At 35.2% G+C, this 22,319-nt stretch overlaps 1 non-coding gene across 1 annotated transcript; it reads right to left on the bottom strand.

Annotated features, from left to right (window-relative positions):
• Window positions 1-13,819: 13,819 nt before the first annotated feature.
• On the bottom strand, window positions 13,820-13,923 carry LOC130952669 (small nucleolar RNA R71). Its single transcript, XR_009074846.1, has one exon. It is a non-coding gene; the product is annotated as a small nucleolar RNA R71 (small nucleolar RNA).
• Window positions 13,924-22,319: the final 8,396 nt, after the last annotated feature.

Here is a 22,319-nt window from a genome sequence, read left to right as displayed (position 1 = left end):
GTTTTGTTTGAATTTACGTTTTTTTTATATTCGAACTAAATTGAATCGATTAAAAATAAATTGGTTCAATTCAAATAATTGAATATCCGATAAAATAAAAATTTATAAAATAAAAAAAAAACGAATTTTTTATCTTAAAAATTCTATAAGTAGAATAAACATGTAAAATTAATAGAAATAATTTAAATATATTAAACACTAAATACATTAAAAATTAAATACATTAAAATTTAAACATATTAAACACTAAAAGACATTAAAATTCTGACATATTAAAAGACATATATATTTTAAATTTTTATTTTCTTATTTAATTAATACATAATCAGATCTATGAATTAGTTCAAGTTCTACACTTTCTGAACTATTATCCAAATCAATTATTAAAAAGAATCATTGGTTTAATTCGGATCGAACCCAATTACATGTTAATTCTAAAACTAATTTAATTAATTCTGGTCGAATTCAGTATCCATTGTCCATACTCACCCCCAGTGGTGGAGCTTAGTTCAGACAAGGGGTGGCCATGGCCCCCCCAAACTTTTATAAAAAAATTAGTAATACTTTTTCAAAAGATAAAAAAATAGTTCAATTGGCTTACATACTTTACTATGATTTAAAGTACCCAATAAATTCAATAAACAACACTCTCTCTACTTTTAAGTTCAAATATAAAAAATTACATATTTTTTATTTATTTAATTTAATATTATTTTATATTTTACTATTTATTTAATTTAATTTTTTATATGATAAAAAATAATAGAATATTCAATAAGTATTAATATTATTATATTTGTATAAATTGATAAAAAATTCAATAAATATAATAAATTTTAATATTTGCCCTTCTAACTTCTTATTTACATATTCTATAGGATATATATTCTAATTTTTATATAAAATAATAATAAAAAATTAAAGAATTGATGCATTTTTTAAGAGCAAGGTTAATATTTAAGGAGAACATATAATTGGTAATATCATCCAAATCAGAGAGATGAGATTAGACGAACTTATCTTAAATTGGTCCATATCAAAAACTTTTTGAGAATTATTTTTTATCTGATCCCCCAAAATTTTGTTTCAAGTTCCGCCACTGCTCACCCCCTAATATTAATGTTGGAAACAAGCTTCTTCAAAATCGCAACTACCCTGGCTGCTATAATATAACAAATTCCTCTATCTTCTGCGTCAATCCAATAACTATATTACAATAATCATTTTTCTAATCAAATTATAGTTTTTTTTAATAATTTTATCAAAAATAATATTCGTCTACTAAAATTAGTTATGTATTTATATATAAATATATATGTAATATAATTTATTTTTTATATATATTTATATTCTACATTTATTTTATATTGTTAATTAATTTTAATAAATAACTAATTTTAATATATATATATATATATATATATATATATATATATAGTATAATCGTAATATTATTAATATTATTTTCTAGTCCTTCCCACAATAATTAAATTATTTATCTCACCCGAATCTCCATCTTCCTGTAACTTTCATTTTTTTTTTTTTTGGCTCCACTCAAGCTCCACAAGAAGTCAGGTAGTCAACGTCATTTATAATCTTCTGCCAAATTCTGTTCAACGATGTTGAAATGTTGCACAAGTCTTTGTAGCTTTGAAGTGTTACACACGTCTTATTAGTTTTTTGGTATTAAAACGGGACTGCACACGTTTAGGGTGTGTTATTTGTGTTGGAGAAGAGAGAAATTCGTTTTAATTTCTTAATCGTTTTAATTTTATGTTTGGTAATATTTTTATCTTGTAAATATAGAAGTAATTTTTGTCTTTAACTTTAATTTATTAAAAGTTAAAAATTTTAGCTCTTTTGTTGATTTTTTTATATTGGATTAAACTTTATATTCTATGTACCAATTATGTTTTTTATATTCATATGTTTATTTTTTTTTTATAATATTCTTTCATATATATTATTATTTTTTATAAAATTTCTAATTTTTTTATATGAATTTTTTTACTATTATGGTTATTTTTTTACTTTGTATTATGATTTTATTAATCCTATTAGAATACTAAAGAATACTAAAAGTATTAAAAAAATATTAAAATTTATTTAAATATTTAAAATAAAATTATAAGATAACATAAAATAATTATTTAAATTCATGTCTTTTTCTATAATTTTCATCTAAAAGTGAATTTGAATAATGTAATCTAAACAATATTTAGTTTACTAGAATTCATTTTAAATAAAAAGTTACCAAATATAAACCACGTTAATACTAACTCATTTTTAATCAAAATCAATTTTACAAAATTAATTTTATATAAATCTTCTTTTACAAACTATAATCCAAACACACTTATTAGTTACATATGCACAAATCTATATGCACCAGCCTAGAAGTTCTTTTTTGTGGAAGAGAGGGAAGATACTAAAATGAACAGGTTTCTGTAGGGTATAGGGTATGGGCTACGAGCCCATGATAAATTTGTTCTCTGACTCATCACCTCTCCAATGTTTGGACTTTAATTTGGGCTTTTATTTGAAGTAAAACTATTTAGCAAGGAAAATTGTAAATTTGGAGAAAACCAAAAATGGAAAATACATAACTATGCTTTACAAATTGGGCTCATGACCAATACCAAAAGACAAAAAAGTAATAGACTAATAGGCCTAAAGATTGACTCATTTCATTTGAACTATGTATGTACTTCATGAACCCAAACAGGAACTAGAGGTGTTGCCAACAGAGAAATTTGATGTGGACTTCATAAACCAAATCGCGCCTTGATTCTAAACCTGAAGATCAATCAGAAAGTGAAATAAAACATCATCATGTCGTGGAAGCTATGGGAGCTTGTCTCTTAATGCTAGAATTCAACGCTTTGAGAGAGAGGATCAGATTGGGATTTAGGCGGGTTGAGTTATCGGTTCGTATAGGGTTTGGGTTTAGCCTTAAAATGTCCCCCAAAAAAAAAAATAGAAATATGTTGTATTGGCCATAAAAAGAGGATGGGAGTTACATAGTTAGAATAGGGTATCATGTGGCTAAAACGACAAGTCAAGAATTGAACCAAAGAAATCCGTCAATAAGTGAAGATAAAAGAGACCTATAAAAAGAAATATGAAAATGGATATCCCACCAAAAATCAAAATACTGTTATGGAGAGCAAGCCAGGATGTATTGTCAGTGGGTCACAACCTGCATAAGAGGAAGATAATACAAAGCCTAATTTGCAAAGTTTGTTCTAAAGAAGTGGAAACATTGGAACACACTTTCTTGTTATGCGATTAGGTAAGAGCTACATGGTTTGGGGTTGAAGGTCAAAATATTCCAACTAGAGAGACAATTACATCTATTGAGAATTGATTGTTGAAAAATATAAGAAAAATTAGAGCAGTGAGAGGTGAAGAACAAGAGAAGAGAATCAGCAATTTTGGGTTCTTGATGTGAAAAATATGAAAGACCAGAAACGACAAACTATTTCAACATCTAGAAATAAATCCAATGTGGATAATAAAGAAAGCAAATATTATGAAAACTCTTTATTGAAAATCAAAAGAAAAACAAGCAGGAACGATGCTTAGAGAAAAAGAAAATAGAACAAACCTGGTAAGATGGAGACCTCCTCCAATTGGATGGCTGAAGGCAAATGTCGATGCAGCATTCAGGAAAGAAAAGATTTTTGGTGCAATATATGTGGTAGTCAGGGATAATAGAGGAAGAATTGTGTTAGACTTCACAGGAAAAATTCAAGCAAATTCAAGCATCGCAGTAGAAGCAACAGCAGTTAGACAAGTCATAATCATAGTTAATAATCTCCAAATGAAAAAGACTCTAATTGTAAAATCTGGTTAATTAATGGCTAATTAACCCATAAATTAAAATAAATTACAGAAATTGAGAATGAGGTTTTCATGGTTTAACATGGTAGAGAAATTTAAAACGAGAATTTCGACACCAATTTTAAAGAAATCGACCTAAGATTGGACTCAACAGGCCAAACCGAACCAATCGGACCCAACTTAGCCCAAGGCCCAGCCAAGCTTCATTTAATTGATGAAGCTCAGCACTCTCTCTCCCTTAATTTAATTGATGAAGCTCAGCACTCTCTCCCTTAAACAAACACACACACACGCTGAAAACAAAGAAAGGAAGATGGGGGAGATTGAAACCCTTGTTCCTATTCACTTCCAACTTCCATTATTGATAATTTTGATCCGGAGTTCCGATTGACGCACCGTTTGTGGTCACGCGACCGCGGTGTCAAGCTCTACAAAAACCACACAAAGACTCTTGAGGTAAGCCACTCCTTCTTCTTCGAATTCTCAGCCTTCATTTCCGAAAATTTCTGAGTAAAGTGTTGAGATTTTTGAGTTTGGATGTTGTAGGCTCAAATTAACTTGAAGGGAAGGCTTGTCCTTGCTTCCTAGATCCTTGTACAAGGTAAGAGAACTCAAACCCTAATGGAAATATTGGATTTAAGGTATTGGGTATTGAGTTGTTGTGTTTTGGTGTGATATCGTGGCTTAGACATTGTATATATGTGTTTTGGAGCTTGATTGGTGATTTTAGAAAGTTTTGGTGTGGAGCCCCAAGCTTGGAAAATCTATTGGTGGAGTTTGGAAATCTTGGAAGTTGACTTTGAGAGTGTTCCGGGTGGAACGGGAATCGGCCAAGGTATGATTTCGGTTTCCTATATCTAAAATGTAATGTGGTTGTGAAAACGTAGGTTAGTGACCCTAGGATAAGGCTTTGTAATGTCGATGTAATTGTTGGATAATTTGGATTGAGTTGAATATGTATGAATGATGGTGGAAATAATTGTGAGTGGTTGTATTAATTGATAAAGCATGTAATGTTGAATGTGATATGGTTCAATATGTTTGATTGATGATACAGTTGAGGCTCTTGTTGATGAGTATGATTGGAAGTGTGATATTGATGTGTGTGTGTGTGTGTGTGTGTGTGTGTGTTGGAATATGAAATATTGATTGTGATATGAGATTGGTTAAATTGAGATTTGGCTAAATATGGTGGAATTGGTGGGTTGATGATTGTATGAGGCATTGGAAATGATTAATGTTGGAATGGTTGGGTTTGTGGTTGATTTGGTATGGATTGGTAAATGTATGTTTTGAAAATGGAGAGTTTATAAATTTTGGTAAAAGTGAAATTTTGATGAACTTCAATGGATCATATCTTGAGCAATTGTTTTCGGAATTTGATAATTTTTATATCAATTGAAAGAAAATTTCATAAGATTTAAAATGGTTTAAACTTGGTGAAAATTCGAATTTTGTGGAAGAAGATATGATCGTTGGAAGTTCAGGCCAGAAAATTGAATTCTGCAACTTTTGCTGAATTTGTGATTTCTGAGTTGTGTGCGCATGCACAACTCATGAAATATTGGAGCCTGTGCGCACGCACAACCCCGTGCGAACACACAAGTGGAAAGAGGCTGCTGTTGGGAGCGCCAGCACGCTCTAAGCGTGCACATGGCCAAGGGAGTTTTGCGAGTTGTGCGTACGCACAGACCTATGTGTACGCACACGTTGGGAATGGCACACTGGTGGTGGCGCTAGCACACATTGTGCGCGCGCTCCACCATGGAGATTTTGCTTTCTGTGCGTATGTACAGACCTGTGTATACGCACACGTTTCAAAATACTTCTGGGCGTGCGCACGCACACCTCTGTGCGTACACACGCGACTCAGTTCCTCTCTAAACCTTTTATTTTCAAGCTCTTCACATTTCCAACAAGCACGTAACCTTCCGAGATGTTATTTCACGCTTATAAACACCCAATTTCATCCCTTAAATGTTAAATTGATATAGAATGTCTAGCGAATGAGAGTAAGCTAGGGAAGAGGGTAACTTGTGGGTAAAGAAAGGAGATGTTATCATGAGATGTGATGAAAGATGGTGATATGAGTTGTTGAGGAGGATGGTGAAGTGCTGTATATGATATGAGTCGAATGGCCGAGTGTGATATGAACCGAATGGCTATATGTGATAATGGTTTATGGCTGTTACTGAATTATGAATTTAAGCCGGATGGCTGAGATGAATGATGATTTATGGTTGAGGATAAATGTATATGTAATTCATGATTGAATATAGTAAATGTATAACGAATAGAAAGGTTGGGTGTGAGTACGTGTGCAATGCTTTCTCTCTGGTTGTAAGGGTGGCAGGACACCGATACCCTCTAATGGTAAATTGGTGACAGGGCACAAATACCCTCTAATGGTGACAGGGCACAGATACCCTCTAATGGTGACAAGGCACAAAATCCCTCTAACGCTATGGACGCGCAACAGAGAGACGGTGTCTGGGTTAGCTACCGGACACGTCAGGTTGGCTTGATAACCGACAGATGAGACTCATCAGCCACTAGGACAGGCATGCATCATATGCATTATATGTGAATTGTCTGGATTGCCTAATTGATTGCATCATTACTTGCTAATTGCTTAATTATCTTTTCTACTTCTTACTTGTGCATTCCTTGCTTGAGTTACTTGTGCTTGCATCTCTGTTATTGTTGATGGTTAGGAGGTTTGCAGGATTTGGAAAGAGGATGTTTAGTTAGTCTGAAGATCCTTAAACTAGTCGCCTATTTACATTTCTTATGGTTTAGTATGTTTATGCGCTTTGATCATAATCTGGAAGTTCTAGGATTGCCTTCCGCTTTCCCAGGACATTACATGTTAGATATTTGGGCACTGTTACCATGATGCGAACCTCTGGTTCTCACCCATGTGGATTTTGTGGTTTTCAGATGCAGGACGTGAGGCTCCTCGCTGTGGCATGCTGGAGACTTCTGGTTTAGCAGAGATCTTTAGCCTTTGGGATTTTATTTTGATCTTATATACTTGTTAGATACTTATATTCTCCACTTTATATGTATTTTGTATTTTCTCCTTTTAGAGGTTATTTTGGAGAAACAGAATTTGTATATTGCCTTTTGGGTTGTCTTTTGAGAATTCCCTTATATATATGTATGTATACGGTTATGCTCGAACCGGTTACCTTTGCAAGCCGAGTCCTGAGTCTTGATATATGTATCTTGACACTCCTTTGTATATCTCTTTGCGTTAGCTTACTCTTTATGTGTTTGTTTATGTTATCGATAGGAGAGTTGCGCTTTTCGATTTATCGGTTTTGATTTATCTACTTTTCTTCAAAGGCTCCTAGTTATAAACATATTTGCAATACTATATGTACTATATTTTATTTTTAGAGGTCGTAATACCTCACCACCTTTGTTTTATGACTTAAACATAAGACTCTGTGTGGTAGGGTGTTACACTAATAAAATCTGATAATTTGAAACTCATACAAGCAATTAAATTCAAAGGTTCAATAGAAAAAATTTCAGCAATTTTTCAAGACATTGATATGCTAATGAAGCAATTACCAAAAAAGGGATTAACATGGACTTCCAAAAATAAGAAACTCCTCGCCCATAAAACAGCCAAGGCAGCAGAAGTGGGGACATTACACCATAACGGGAACACTCAACCACCTGCAATATCCACAGAATCATCAGAAGTAAATTAATTTGATTAAAATTTGAGGATCAACAAAGAATTAAGCTTTAATAAAAAAGGAACAAAGTGCCATATAATTGAGGACCAAAATAGTACAGTGAATAGAAGCTTCTCGCAATGGCCATGGTAGAGCACTGCATCTCAATTTGGAATGGATGATCGCAATCTTCGACACACCAGATCCAGATAGAGTCTTAGCACAGTTGCACGAGTAGCATATATAAGTGGATATTGAAGATGGGTGGCTGAAGGTACAATTCCAATTATAAAAGATGAAGGCAGGGTAGAAAAAGAATTTTCTTTTGTTCATAGTTCAAAATGCAATAGTGTTAACATGGGAAAGGGTTAGGTCTTGGTGTGCTTTTTTTTTTGGTCTTATGGACCCATGTCCAAAAAAATAGAAATGTGCATCGCAAAGCTTTAGTCTAAGAAAAATGCTATGGTATGGATTGAAAGGAATATCTAGAGGTGTGGATGCTATGTGCATGCATCCGTTGGACAACACCTGTGGTGTTAGGTAGATTTGGGCAATTAGTACTCCTGACACGATGAAAAGAGAGTAGCTTTTCATATGTGGGTCATGTAGGGGTGCAGAGAATTAGATGCTAAGTATCATTGGTAATGGAAGGATGATGTTAAACAATTTTTTGGGAGAACATAGTTGGTGGGCCAATGAAATTTTTCGGTAGTGTTGGACTATGCAAGTTGGACCTTATTGTTGAGTGAATGATTGTTTTGTGTTGGCCTTTGCTTAAATGAGATAGTAGCTCAAGCGAAAGTTATTATGCGGATCCAGTACCAAAGAACAATTTAAGATGCGTAAGAGTCATGGTGATGAAAATCGTCGAATCGGGTGGTTGGGCCAGACCGGTAATTGGCCGGTTCGGATAAAACGATGCCGATTTTTAATTTGTTAAAAAAATGAAACAGATCTAATTCATTCCCACCCCCCTTCGTGACCCAAACCCCCTTCCCCCAATCATTCATTCATTTATGTACTGGAGAACGCAGAATCAAACAATTCCTAGCCGCCTAGCTCTCCGCCTAGCCCTCCATCGTCGCCGCCTAACCTAGGTCATCAGTCTCTTGGAATTCGTTTCAGGTGACATCACCGAAACAAAGATAAGTGGTTAATTTAATGATGTAGTTTATCTTTTTTGAGTGATGGATCGAAGAAATGCACATAAATTATATTTTGGTTTGAGTTTGGATGTCCAATAAAATTTAAAAAAGGCTGAAAACATCAGAACTACAAAAGAAAAAAATACTGGGTTAACCAAAAATAAAACCCACGAGCATCCAAACAGAAAATCTAACACTAGTGAAGGTATAAAAAAAAATTCAAGTTATAAGAGCTCGATATAAAATATGCATTCCGTTTCTATCTTAACTTTTTTATTATTTTAGCTATATCGAATTATCGATCATGTTTTTTAGGATGTAAATGAATTAAAAGGCTATCTCTAATTAATTTTAAGAAGCTAATAATTTATTCTATTTTATTATATAAATAGCAAAGATCACTCAATTAAAAAATGATAAGTTGTTTAAAAAGAATATTTTCTTTTGAGAAACTAATTCTAAAGATTTTCTCAATAACTATGTTGATAAGAATAATTACTTTTTAGTAAAATACCTGTTTTACAAATTATATTCAAACACTTCTATAGTTAATTAAATATATGAAAGTATTTTTTATTTAAAAAAAAAAACAGTTTATCAAGAGAACAATTGGACGGCTGGACACATGAAAAGAAAGTATGAAACTAATGCTTCTGAATCATTAGGATGGCAATTGGTTTGGCATTTAATTGAGTTAGAAAAGTAAAATTGTGGAATTTATGGCATAAATTATTAAAAACAGGAGTCATAATTTAATTAATCTTTTATTTATAATTCGAAACTAATATTAAATATATGTTAATTAATAATATGTGAAGAACTTTTTGTTTATCCTATAAAATTTTATTAGACTCTTAAATCTGACGAATTTTGTATTAAATACAGGATATTAATACAACAAACAAGTTCGAAAAATAAAAAAAATTAGTTCTATGGTACGTGGGCCAAAGGATGAGCTTTGTTTTTGTGGCCAACAATGTGGATCGTTAATGTCTGGTTTTTAAAATGGTAATGAAATTCTCAAAGTGCTGCACTGTTTTTTATGTTTAATTTAGTTGTTATTTTGGAGGTGTTCTTCTATATGTCCGAATAGAAGTGATAGCAATGACCCAAAAAAAAAGTAACTAATATTTGTGATAGTTTGTAATTGAGAAATAAAAATACAAAATATGAATATATTGAATTTTCGAAGTATAAATCTTGAAATAAATATTTGTGAATGTAATTAATGATTATAATTAAAAGTGTTTATTTTATTTCAATTTGTTCAGAAAATATTTATTTTTTTTCTTTTTTTATTAATTAATATTTTTTGGTACATTTAGTTGTCATTAATTTATATAAATTAAAATGTATAACTTTAAAGATAGATATGTATGTAAAAAATAAAAAAAAATAAAAAATTTATTTTGTTTTAGGTTTTTTTTGTTGTGTTGTCTTACATTTTTACTATAATTAAAAAATAAAGGTAAATTATTAAATATAATTCTGTAAAAAAATTATAATACTTAATGAATTATCATAATCACATTTAAAGGTATTTACGTTATTTTCATATAATAAAAGTGATATACTTCAAAAAATATTTATATATAATTTACTAACGAATATATGAGATATTTATCATAATTTTTATTTTTAATATAAATATCATTATTTTAAAGTGATGCATTTCAAAGATGTATAAATAAAATTTTTATTAAAAAAATTTACAAAATAGCAAGTGCAATTTTATTTTAATTTAATTCTTAATATTTAGTTTTAGTTTTACTTTTAGATCAGAGTTTTAATATGTTTCAATTATATTATTTAATTTGACTAAAACTAAGTAAACATTAAATTATTTAATAAATAATAAAATAAATAAATTTAATTTAAATTATCGTGTTATTATTTTTTATATATAGGAATCAGCTTTTATGTATTTTGATTAATAGTTTTTAAAAGAATTACTATTTTATTTATTTATATTTTAAAATTTTTTGTAATATTTTCATAAAATTTGATTAATATGTTCTTCTTCATAATGTTTTTTTGTTTTGAATTTTTTAACAAAAATTTGTGGGGATTTTTGTCTTTCATCTTTATATTCATTGATTATATTAATTTTCTTTACAGTGCATTGTTATCAATATTTAAGTTGTTTGTACATCACTTCTCGAAACATTATAATTTCACAAATTATAATATATGGGATAATTTATCTTTAAAAACCATTTGCAAACTAATTTTACGTATATCCCCCAAAGTAAAAATGGCTACGTGCATATCTCAATTTACATATCTATGTAAATCAAATTTATGGAGTTTGAATTATGTTTTTTCATAGTAAATCGAATCTATAAGATTCTAATTACTTGAATGCCATCTATGCTACTAAATCGAATGAAGGAGATTCGATTTACAATGAGATGGATTGCTACTACGTGGATATAAATCGAACCTTATTGCTTCAATTTAGCATGGACCATATAAATCGAAATTTATAAATTCGATTTAGTAGGGGATGTCATAATTCGAATTTTTTGAATTTAAATAACTTTCGAATCACCATGTCAAGTAATTCATATCCTATAGTGGCGATTTACTACTTATTACCCTCATTCGAATTCATTAAATTAGCCTTATATAGAAATGTAAAGGGAGACAACTCGGTAATATTTTTAGGTTTGGAGGAATTATGTAATTTTGTGGTGGCTTTGGTTTAGAGCTGTAAATTAACCTAATTTGTGATATTAGTTATTGTTATGCATATGAAAAAAATGTGACTTATTTACACATTGTTTGGATTAGAAGAATTTGTAAGAAAATAAAAAGATGGAAAAGAAAATGGATTTGGGACCCTAACAATGATTTTTAGTTGATGTTGCTTGCGTTGAGGTTTTACTAGGTCCAAATATATATTGAATTAATATTTTGAGTCATTGTTATAACAAATAGGGCAAATCACTATATTAAGCCAAGGGGAGTGATAAACCATTATTTTATGATTTATATTGTGTTTAATTGAGTGGTTTTATCAAGTCTTCACCCACTTATTCATACGATTAGCATGATATTACAATTCCTTCCCAAAGTTGTTCTATGGTTGTAAACTTGCTTCCTAGAGATATTTTTATTGTGTATGTTAATTCTCTTTTATACCATTCGATTTCGTGATCTGTGTGTTAAGTGTTTCAGGTTTCATATGGCAGGAATGGCTTAGAGAATGGAAAGGAAGCTTGCAAAAATGGAAGAAACACAAGAAATCAAGGAGATGACCAGCGAACACTGACGCGGACGCATGACTCACGCGACCGCACAAAATGAGAAAATCGCAGTGACGCGTTTGCGTGCCTGACGCGAACGCGTGGATTGAAATCTGCACGGATGACGCGTACGCGTGGCGAGGAAAAATGCTGAATGACGCGCATGCGTACGCGTGACATGCGCGACCTGCAGAATTAACAGAACACGCTGGGAGCGATTTTGGGCCGCGTTTTGACCCAGTTTTCGACCCAGAAACACAGACTAAAGCCGGGGAACATGCAAAGACTCAGGAGGGATTCTGATTAGGATAGTTTTTAGTTTTTAGATCTGATTTTATTCCTCCTCTAGGTTTACACACTACACATTCATAATTCTTAGAATTCTCATTTTGCTTTTGGATTTGGATATTGAGAAGAGTTGTTACCTCCGCCAAGACTTCGTCATTCTAGTTTGTTTTCTTAGTTTTTACTTACTCTTTCATATCCTTAATTTGTCCAGAGTTACAATTGGATTGTTTTTAGAGTTTATTAATACAAGAATTATTTTTATTTTTACTTGATTTTTTTTATTATTGTTTATCATGTCTTTATTTATTTTTCCTTTTAATTTTATGAAGTCTACATTTATGATAATGGAGTAGTTTCCCAACTTGATTGGGAGTAGATTAAAAGGAGAACCTTGAGTTGGAATACTCAAGAGTCAAATTGTAATTGGGTTTATTATTGGTTGAATCTCTAGTCACTGATGCTAATCCTTCCCAATGGAGGGGATTAGAACTTGTGAATAGAAGTTGACTTCCAACTTACTTGACCTTCCTTTATTCAGTAAAGGATAACTAAGTGAAAACAACTACCAATTATCAATTGATCTTGAGAAAAATCCAACAAGGATAGAACTTCCGATTAATCTTTTCCCGGTCAAGATCTTTATTTAAATTATATAAATTCTCTTATTTATTTTCCTGTTTCTCAAACTCAAAATTTCTTAGAAAATCTCTGACCAATAAGCTGCACTCTTTTGTCAACTCGTTGGGAGACGACCTAGGATTCATACTCCTAGTATTTTTATTCTAATTTTGTGACAACCCTTTTAAATTGATAAGCGTATTTTTACTAGTTAAGAACTGTACTTGTAACGTATTTATTCCATTAAATTCTTAATCGGTCAATTTCCGCCTCCATCAATTTTTGGCGCCGTTGCCGGGGAGTTGCAATAATGTGCTAATTTATTGGTTAGAATTTATTAATTTGCATTTTATTTTATTTTGTTTTATCGCCATGAGCTGTATGCTTCTGTCGTTGAATGACGCGTTCACTACCTGATCCGAGCTTAGCCACTTTTGATCTTGAAATCGAAAGAACTCTTTCACGTATTAGGCAAGCTCGACGTCGGTTAGCCTCTGAGGGTGGTGAAATGATTGTTATCGATTCACCAATCTCATCTGAGGGCAAATCTGAACCGCCATTTGAGGAAGAAACAAGCTCATTTACTACTGATTCAGTTGATTCACGTGCAAGTAACATGGCAGAACCTAGGAGGATTACTCTCCAGGAAGCTGGAGCCCCAGATTTTACACTGCAACCGTATCATGTGCATCACCCAACGGTGGCTGCAGATTTTGAACTGAAAACTGCACTAATCAACTTGCTGCCCAAGTTTCATGGCTTACATGCTCAAGAGCCTATTAAGTACCTTAGGGATTTCCAAACAGCCTGTTCTACTGTTAGGCATCATGGTGCGGATGAAACTCCTATTCTATTAACCGCCTTCTCGTTTTCTCTTGAGGGAAAGGCAAGGGAATGGTACTACACCCAACCTGAAGCGACTGTTACTAACTGGGATACGCTTAGAAGAGAATTTTTGGAGAAATACTTTTCAGCTGAAGTTACTGATAGATTGAGGAAAGAAATTTCTATGATCATTCAAGGCGAATCCGAGACCCTCTACGAATATTGGGAGCGCTTCAATAATCTCCTGGACGCATGCCCTCATCACATGATCAACAAGATGGTGTTGATCAGCTACTTCACACAAGGCATGAAGCCTCAGGACAAGACCACATTAGAAGGTGCTAGTAATGGTTCTATGAAAAAGTACAAGACCAAAGATGAAGTATGGCAATTGATCAGCGACTTAGCTGAGTCTAATAGGACTCATAGACATAGGCACAGCCACTCAAAAGCCGTTGCTGAAGTTTCTTCTAGCAAAGAAACCACTACTCTGACCCAGAGTATATATGAAATGACCAACCTACTGAAACAAATGCAGTTGAATCAACAACAAGTGCAACAAGTTCAGCCTCCCCTGCCACAACAAAGCCAACAGTTGGTTCCACAAAGAGTATGCGGGATCTGTGCTGATTATAGTCATTATACTGATGAATGTCCGCAGCTCCAACAGGAAGACAACACTGTGGTAGCCACTCACAACTTCTATGACCGCCCAAATCAAGGATAAAATCAAGGTGGCAACTATAACCATGGATGGCAGGACAATTCTAACCAAGGTTGGAGAGACAATTCTAACCATAGTTGGAGGGACAACTATAATAGAGGAGGCAGAGATAACAATTGAAACCAGAGGTGGAATAACAATAACAACAACAGACAGCAGAATCAGAACCAACCTTACAGGGCCCCTCACCAAAGACAGTCTCAAGGACCACAGCACAACCAACCACAAGTACCTCATATCACTTATTCTAATTCTTCATCAAATGACGAGATGCTTCGTTCTCTCGCACAAGGACAACAAGACATGCACACGCAGTTGAGTTCTACTTTGAATGGTCTAACTGCCACTTTACAAGCTCTTGTCTCCCGGTTAGACTCACCACCTAGTTCCACCAATCAACCTTCAAGCTCCAGTGGAATTTCTTCTCAACCCCTACCTAATTCCAAGGGTGGCATCAATGCTATCACTTTGAGGTCCGGAACCACATTACAGGAGAGGAACCAGGAGGAGCCAAGCTCAACAGTACACGTCCCAGCTGAGGATGTGGTGAAAGTGGAAGATGTTGAAGAGGAAGAGGACGTACAGAACATAGTTGAAGAAGAAGCAGCTCAACCACAGAATGAAACACCAAAGGATCCAGAAGCTGCAAACAACGCCCTCCCTATTCCCTTCCCACAACTTGCAAGGAAGCCCAGAAAGCAGATGGAAATTGATCCCAAAATGGTAGAAATATTTAAAAAGGTCGAGGTAACTGTTCCCCTTTTTTATGTTATTCAGCAGGTACCTAAATATGCAAAGTTTCTAAACGATTTGTGCATACATAAAGATAAAATTAATAAAATTGAAACTATTCCTTTAGGTAGTTCTATATCTGCTTTAATGGGAAATATACCTGAAAAATGTAGTGATCCAGGTCCATGTATGGTTAACTATACCATTGGAGGTGTAATTTTTTTTTACTGCATGTGTGATTTAAGAGCGTGTGTGAGTATTATGCCTTTGTCTATATATGATGCTTTGAGGCTCCCTCCCTTAAAAAGGTCAGCAGCTCATTTTGTGTTAGCAGATAAGAGCATTATTACAGTGGCTGGAATTACTGAAGATGTATTGGTGAGCATTAAGGGGCTCACATTTTTCATTGAATTCTATATCTTGGAGATGCACCAAAATGACTCAGGAAAGCCGTCATCCATCCTACTTTGAAGACCCTTCTTGAAGACTTCAAAGTTCAAGCTAGATGCCTTTTCAAGAACCTATTCCTTTGAGATAGAGGGCCGAGCAGTGAGCTTCAATCTGAATGAAGCTATGAAGCATCCTTCGGAAAATTATTCAATATTCCTATGTGACATTATTGATGAGATTGTAGCTGCAGTTCACCAGGAGGAAATAGAAGAGAAGCACATGGAGCAAGGTCCAAGTGTGGGGACATCCTCTGAACAAAATGAGGATGCCTTGCCTTTATCATTAGCTCCAAAAGGTCCAGAGCCTAGCCATGAGCAGAAATTGGAATTAAAACCCATTCCTTCACACCTCAAGTATGCTTACCGTGAGGATAAGCAGAAGTTTCCAGTTATCATTGCAAGGGAGCTCACTTCCCAACAGGAAAAACAACTGCTTAGTGTGTTGAGGAAGCATAAGAAAGTAATTGGATGGAGCTTGGTGGATATAGTAGGCATCAGCCCTCAAGTTTGTGAACACAGAATATTCTTGGAAGAAGGAGCAAAGCCTGTCCGTCAGCCTCAAAGAAGATTGAATCCCACCATCTTAGAAGTTGTCAAGAAAGAAGTAACCAGACTACTTGAAGCATATATCATTTATCCCATTTCAGATAGCAAATGGGTCAGTTCAGTACAAGTGGTGCCCAAGAAGTCTGGAGTCACAACAGTGAAAAGTGAGCATGGAGAGCTTCTGACAACCAGAGTGCAGAATTCATAGAGAGTTTGCATTGACTATAGGCGTCTAAACCAAGCCACTCGCAAGGATCACTACCCCTTTACCTTTTATTGATCAGATGCTTGATCGCCTGTCAGGTAAATCTCATTATTACTTTTTAGATGGTTATACAGGCTACTTTCAAATCCATATAGCTCCTGAAGATCAGAAAAAGACTACTTTTACATGTCCTTTTGGAACTTATGCTTATAAGAGAATGCCCTTTGGCCTATGCAATGCACCAGCTACTTTCTAAAGGTGTATGATGAGTCTTTTCTCTGATCTCATAAAGAACTGTATGGAAGTTTTTATGGATGACTTTAGCATTTATGGTGATTCATTTAGCCTTTACTTGGATAGTTTATCTAGAGTTTTAGACAGGTATGTTTGTTCAAACCTTGTTTTAAATTTTGAAAAATGTCACTTTATGGTCAAACAAGGTATTGTTCTGGGACACGTTGTTTCTAATACTGGTATCTCTGTAGATCCAGCAAAGGTAGATATTATTTCTAGTTTACCTTATCCCTCCTCCGTGAGGGAAGTCCGTTCGTTTCTTGGCCACGCAGGTTTTTATAGAAGATTTATTAAGGACTTCAGTAAGGTTGCATTGCCTTTATCCAGACTACTGCAGAAATATATTGAGTTCGAGTTCAGTGAGGATTGCATACAAGCGTTTGATAAGATGAAGATTGCCCTGACTCAAGCTCCAATTGTGAGAGGACCAGATTGGAGCCAGCCATTTGAAATCATGTGTGATGCCTCCAATCATGCAGTAGGAGAAGCACTGGCTCAACGCAAAGGTAAGGATCCTTTTGTAATTGCTTATGCATCTAAGACTTTAGATGTTGCTCAGTCTAATTATACTACTACTGAAAAAGAGCTTCTAGATATTGTTTTTGCTCTGGATAAATTCCAAGCCTATTTACTTGGTACTAAAGTAGTAGTGTACTTAGACCATGCAACTCTAAAATATTTATTAGCTAAAAAGGAGTCTAAACCATGGCTAATACGTTGGATACTGCTGCTACAAGAATTTGATTTAGAAATTAAGGATATGAGTGGTAACCAGAATTTAGTGGCAGACCACTTGAGTCGCCTTGAGCACATTAAGGATGACTCCACTCCTATCAATGATACTTTTCCATTTGATAGCTTACATTCAGTATCTGAGGTAGTTTCTTGGTATGCACCTGTAGCTAATTATCTAGTTAGTCACACTTTTCCTCCAAATTTTATTAAGCATCAAAGAGATAAGCTGAAAAGTGAGTCCAAATATTATATATGGGATGATCCATATTTATGGAGGTGTGGTGCTGACCAGGTAATTAGACGGTGTGTGCCTCAATCAGAATTCCAGTCCATTTTAGGGGTCTGCCACTCATTTGAGAGTGGAGGACATTTTGGCCCCCAAAGAACAGTTAGAAAAGTTTTAGACTGTGGATTCTGGTGGCCCACTCTTTTTAAAGATGCTGCTGAATTTTGTAAATCTTGTTCTCCTTGCCAAAGGTTTGGTAATATATCCAAGAGGGATGAGATGCCTCTACAGATTATGCTTTACTGTGAAATTTTTTATGTTTGGGGCATCGACTTCATGGGTCCATTTCCAAATTCTAATGGTCACCTTTATATACTGTTAGCTGTTGATTACGTTTCTAAATGGGTGGAAGCAATTCCTACCCGTACTGATGATGCTAACACTATTATTTTCTTTGTTAGAAACCATATTATTTGTCGCTTTGGATCACCACGAGCAATCGTGAGTGATCAAGGCACTCACTTTTGTAACAGGGGACTAACATGATTACTGAAGAAGCATGGGATAATTCACAAAGTAGCAACAGCATACCATCCCTAGACCAATGGGCAATCCAAGGTGTCTAACAGAGAGATAAAGCGTATATTACAGAAGATAGTTAAGCCTCATAGAAAGGATTGGAGCACCAGGCTCCAAGATGCACTTTGGGCATATCGGACAGCCTACAGGACACCTATCGGAATGAGTCTCTTTCGCTTAGTTTATGGAAAAGCCTGTCACCTCCCAGTTGAGGTAGAGCACAAAGCCTTCTGGGCGGTAAAAGAATGCAATATGGAATTTGGGAAAGCCGGAGCTGAAAAGAAGTTGCAACTGTAAAAATTAGAAAACATTCACCTAGAAGCTTATGAGAACTCCAGGCTGTACAAAGAGAAGGTGAAGGCTGTGCATGATAAGCACATCAAGAGGAGAGAGTTCCAACCTGGAGACTTAGTCCTCCTTTACAACTCCAGATTAAGGCTCATGCTAGGCAAGTTGAGATCAAGATGGGACGGTCCCTATCGAGTAGAAAAGGCTGAGCCATACGAAGTCTTTCACTTGAGTCATCCTTCAAGCTTTGAATTCATCAAGGTCAATGGACATCGCTTAAAGCTATATCGTGGTGAAAAGATGCAGAAGAACAAGGAGCTAAAGATCTTCTTCTTGGAGGATCCACCAACAGCAGGAGACTGAGCTAGTGGAGTGTCCAACTTAAGGATGTTAAAGCAAAGTGCTGGGAGGGAGACAACCCACCATGGTATGATCGTTCCGTTTCAGTCTTAGTTTTATTTTACTTTATTCTATTTTTATGGTGTTAATGACTCTTCTCTTAATCTCTGCATATAGCCTGCATTCACATTTGCATTTGCATTCTACACACACACACACAAAAATGGCACGTGACGCGACAGCGTCACCGACGCATCCGCGTCGCCGACGCATCCGCGTCATATGTGCCTTGAGAAGAGAAAAGAATTTTACAGAAAGTCGCACGACAGCGTGGCTGGAGGCGTGCCTTTGGCACAAACTCGCCCACGCGACTGCGTCACTAACGCGTTCGCATCGTCTGCGGAATAGCCTCCCCACGCATCCGCGTCACTCACGCGAACACGTGGCCTTGTAATATCGACGTAAATGGGTGTATGCCAGTAAGTTGTGATGGTGCGGGGCTGGAATCATGCTAATAGCACAAGCCCTACCACGCAAACGCGTGTACCACGCGTTCGCGTCATTTTCAAAATATGGCCATTCACGTGATCGCGTCAACGACGCGAACGTGTCACCCTAAAATTTGACAAAATGAGTTTCAAACAGAGAGTTGCGCAAACGCGAGGCTGCTCTCGCGCCAATAGCACAAATAAACTCACGCGGCCGCGTGACCTACGCGTTCGCGTCACTTGAAAACGCCGCACACCACGTGACCGCGTCATGTGTGGCGCACAGCTTATCCAAATCTGCCAAATATCTTATCTTTTCTTCCCCAAATCCTAATTTTTCTTATCCTTTCTTATTTCTTTCTTCTCCCTTCTTCCTCCTTCCTTTTTTCTCACTTTCTACTTCCTCTTTTTCACCACCATTATCAAGGTTTTTCTTTTCTATTCTTATTCTTATTTTTATGTTTTCTTCTTCTTTTTTCTTTTTACTTTCATTATCTATGTTTTCTTTTTCTTTTTTCTTTTTAAAAAAACCCTTTTTATTGGTGTTAGAAATTTATTTGGGTCTTTATTTTCTATATTTTGCTTGTGGATTATTAAGAAATTATTTGACAATTATACATTACTTTTTATAGGGTTGTTTGCATGTTCAATTTAATACTTTTAATAACCTATTTACCATGCATACTAAGTGTTTGTGAAAAAGCCCGTATAGCATCATGCACTACTTTTATGTTATCCTACAACTTTAATGCCTATTTTTCATAAAATCCCGTTTATATTTTATTAATTAAATATAATTGTCAATACAAACAGATTGTTAGTTTGACAAACTTGATAATCTAACTTGGACATTGAATGCTTGATCTATGCTACTCATGCCTTTGCCAGCATGCCAATAAACGTGTTGCATTTAATTATCCTTACATGCACTTGTTTTATTTCCACTGATGAACTTTCACATGTAGTCATGACCATGTGATAACGACATCCTTCTTTATCGTGCATTGATTATCACATATCCAGCTCTCTTCCTTGCTCTAACCCTTGAAGTTTTAAAGTCCTTACTCTTTCCTTTTCAGGATGGCCACCAAGAAAGGTAAAGAGAAAGCTACTCCCAAACCACCGGCAAGGAGAGGAACAAAACGTGCCTTGGTGGCAGAGCCATCTTCAACAGCGGTTAAGCCCTCAACAAAACGAATCAAGAGGATCATCAAGGTCGATGAAAAAGAAAAAGCCTTTCCAGCAAAGGACGCTACGCGGTTCACTAACCGCTACTGTGAGCAGATGTTCCCCATTCTAGCGGAAAGGAACTATAACAATGAGCACCTTCTCATCCTCCCAACCCAAATTGCTAAATTTGTTGAGCCCCGCATTGAGCGAAAACAATGAGAATTCCTACAGAGACAGCCACGACAGGTTAATCTATCATGGGTAGTTGAATTCTACTCCAACTTTCACTTGCCAACCCTGCAGTCTGTCTATGTTCGTCAGAAGCAAGTCCCCATTACAGAAGAGGCCATTCAACAAGCTTTAGATCTTCCTCCTGCTCTAGAAGGACTGGACGCATTTCAAGTAGCCATACTCAAGCGCCAGACGTACCAATTTGACTGGGACACTGTTCTCAGAGTTATCGCACAAACTGGCAGTAGATGGATTTATGGATACCATCGCTCCCACCCTAAGGGAATATCGGCTTCCGCACTTACCTTAGAAGCTCAAGTATGGGCACAGATTATGTCCCATTACATCTTTCTGAGCACTCATACGTCCTCCTTCACTGCAGACATGACTGTTCTACTCTGGTGTATCATTATAGACCAGCCTCTAAACCTACCAAGACACATCCAGAATGCCATGGAACACGTACAAATTATGGGCAACTTACCTTTTCTTGCCTTGGTCTCCGATCTCGTCTCAGCAGCTGGCATCTCCTACAGGAGTGGGGACACCAGAGCCATGCTTCCACGGAGTGATCAATACGTCCCTAACGGGAAATATATCAGACCTCTACCAGCCACTACCAGCCAACCTACAGAACAGGCTAAAGACCTTCCTCCTTCCACACCACAAGCACCTTCAACAAGTCAGCTGCTCCATCAGATTCTGCAGAGGTTGGACCGGCAAGAACAGAAAGCGAAGCTATGAGAGCGCCGCAACCAGCGCCGATTCAAATAGCTCAAAGAGCTACTCACAGGAAACCACAGACCTGACAAAGACCCTGACACTCTGGACTTCACTTCATTTACCAACACAGGGAGCCATGACGGTCCCGACTGTGGAGCTACTGCTACCAACCCCCCTTTGTTTCTGACAGATGGCACTGAGGACGGTGCAAAGCCTTAAGTGTGGGGAAGTCGGTCAGTACCTGACTTTCGGAGGTAACTTCTCTTCCCTAACATCAATAAAGTAGGATAATTAGTTATTTTTTTATTAGGATAGGATAGATTGTTTAATAATAGGTTATTTGCATGCATATTCTATTTGGTTAAAATATAATGAGTTTCTTTTTAAGACCCTATTTTTGAAAAATTTCACTAATTTAAATCAAAACTTTTGTGTTAAATTTGTTTGAAGTTGTAATTGGAACATGGTTTTGAGCTAAAGAACACACAATCCGTGAGATTTTTGAGCTTATTTATATGGTTACACTATTTAACCATAAATATTTTATTCTTGTGTGTTTACTTCTCTATGATTGTAATTTATATTTTGTTTCATCCTATATGTCCAATGTTTAATGTGTTATATGCATGCATATGATTGAGGCCATTATTTGTTTAGCTCACTAATCCCAAATAAGCCTAACCTTTAAATTACCTTTGTTAGCCACTTTGAGCCTTTTAATCCCATTTGTTCTATATTTTACCACATTACTAGCTTTAAGCGGAAAAACAATTAAATATCCCAATTGAATCTTTGGTTAGCTTAAGATAGAAATTGTGTGTTAATTGAGTATGGGAAGATTGTGGAAACAAGGGTTAATAAGGGAATGTGTCAGGATAAAATAATGGGAATTTGGGTACTTACTCATGTGAAACTAGAAAAATTAAAAATCCAT

This window comes from Arachis stenosperma, chromosome 9 (genome assembly GCF_014773155.1).
Source record: "Arachis stenosperma cultivar V10309 chromosome 9, arast.V10309.gnm1.PFL2, whole genome shotgun sequence".
NCBI classification, from domain to species: domain Eukaryota; kingdom Viridiplantae; phylum Streptophyta; class Magnoliopsida; order Fabales; family Fabaceae; genus Arachis; species Arachis stenosperma.
The sequence above is the reverse complement of the archived record's forward strand: the minus strand, read 5'-3'. Positions and strand labels throughout refer to the sequence as shown.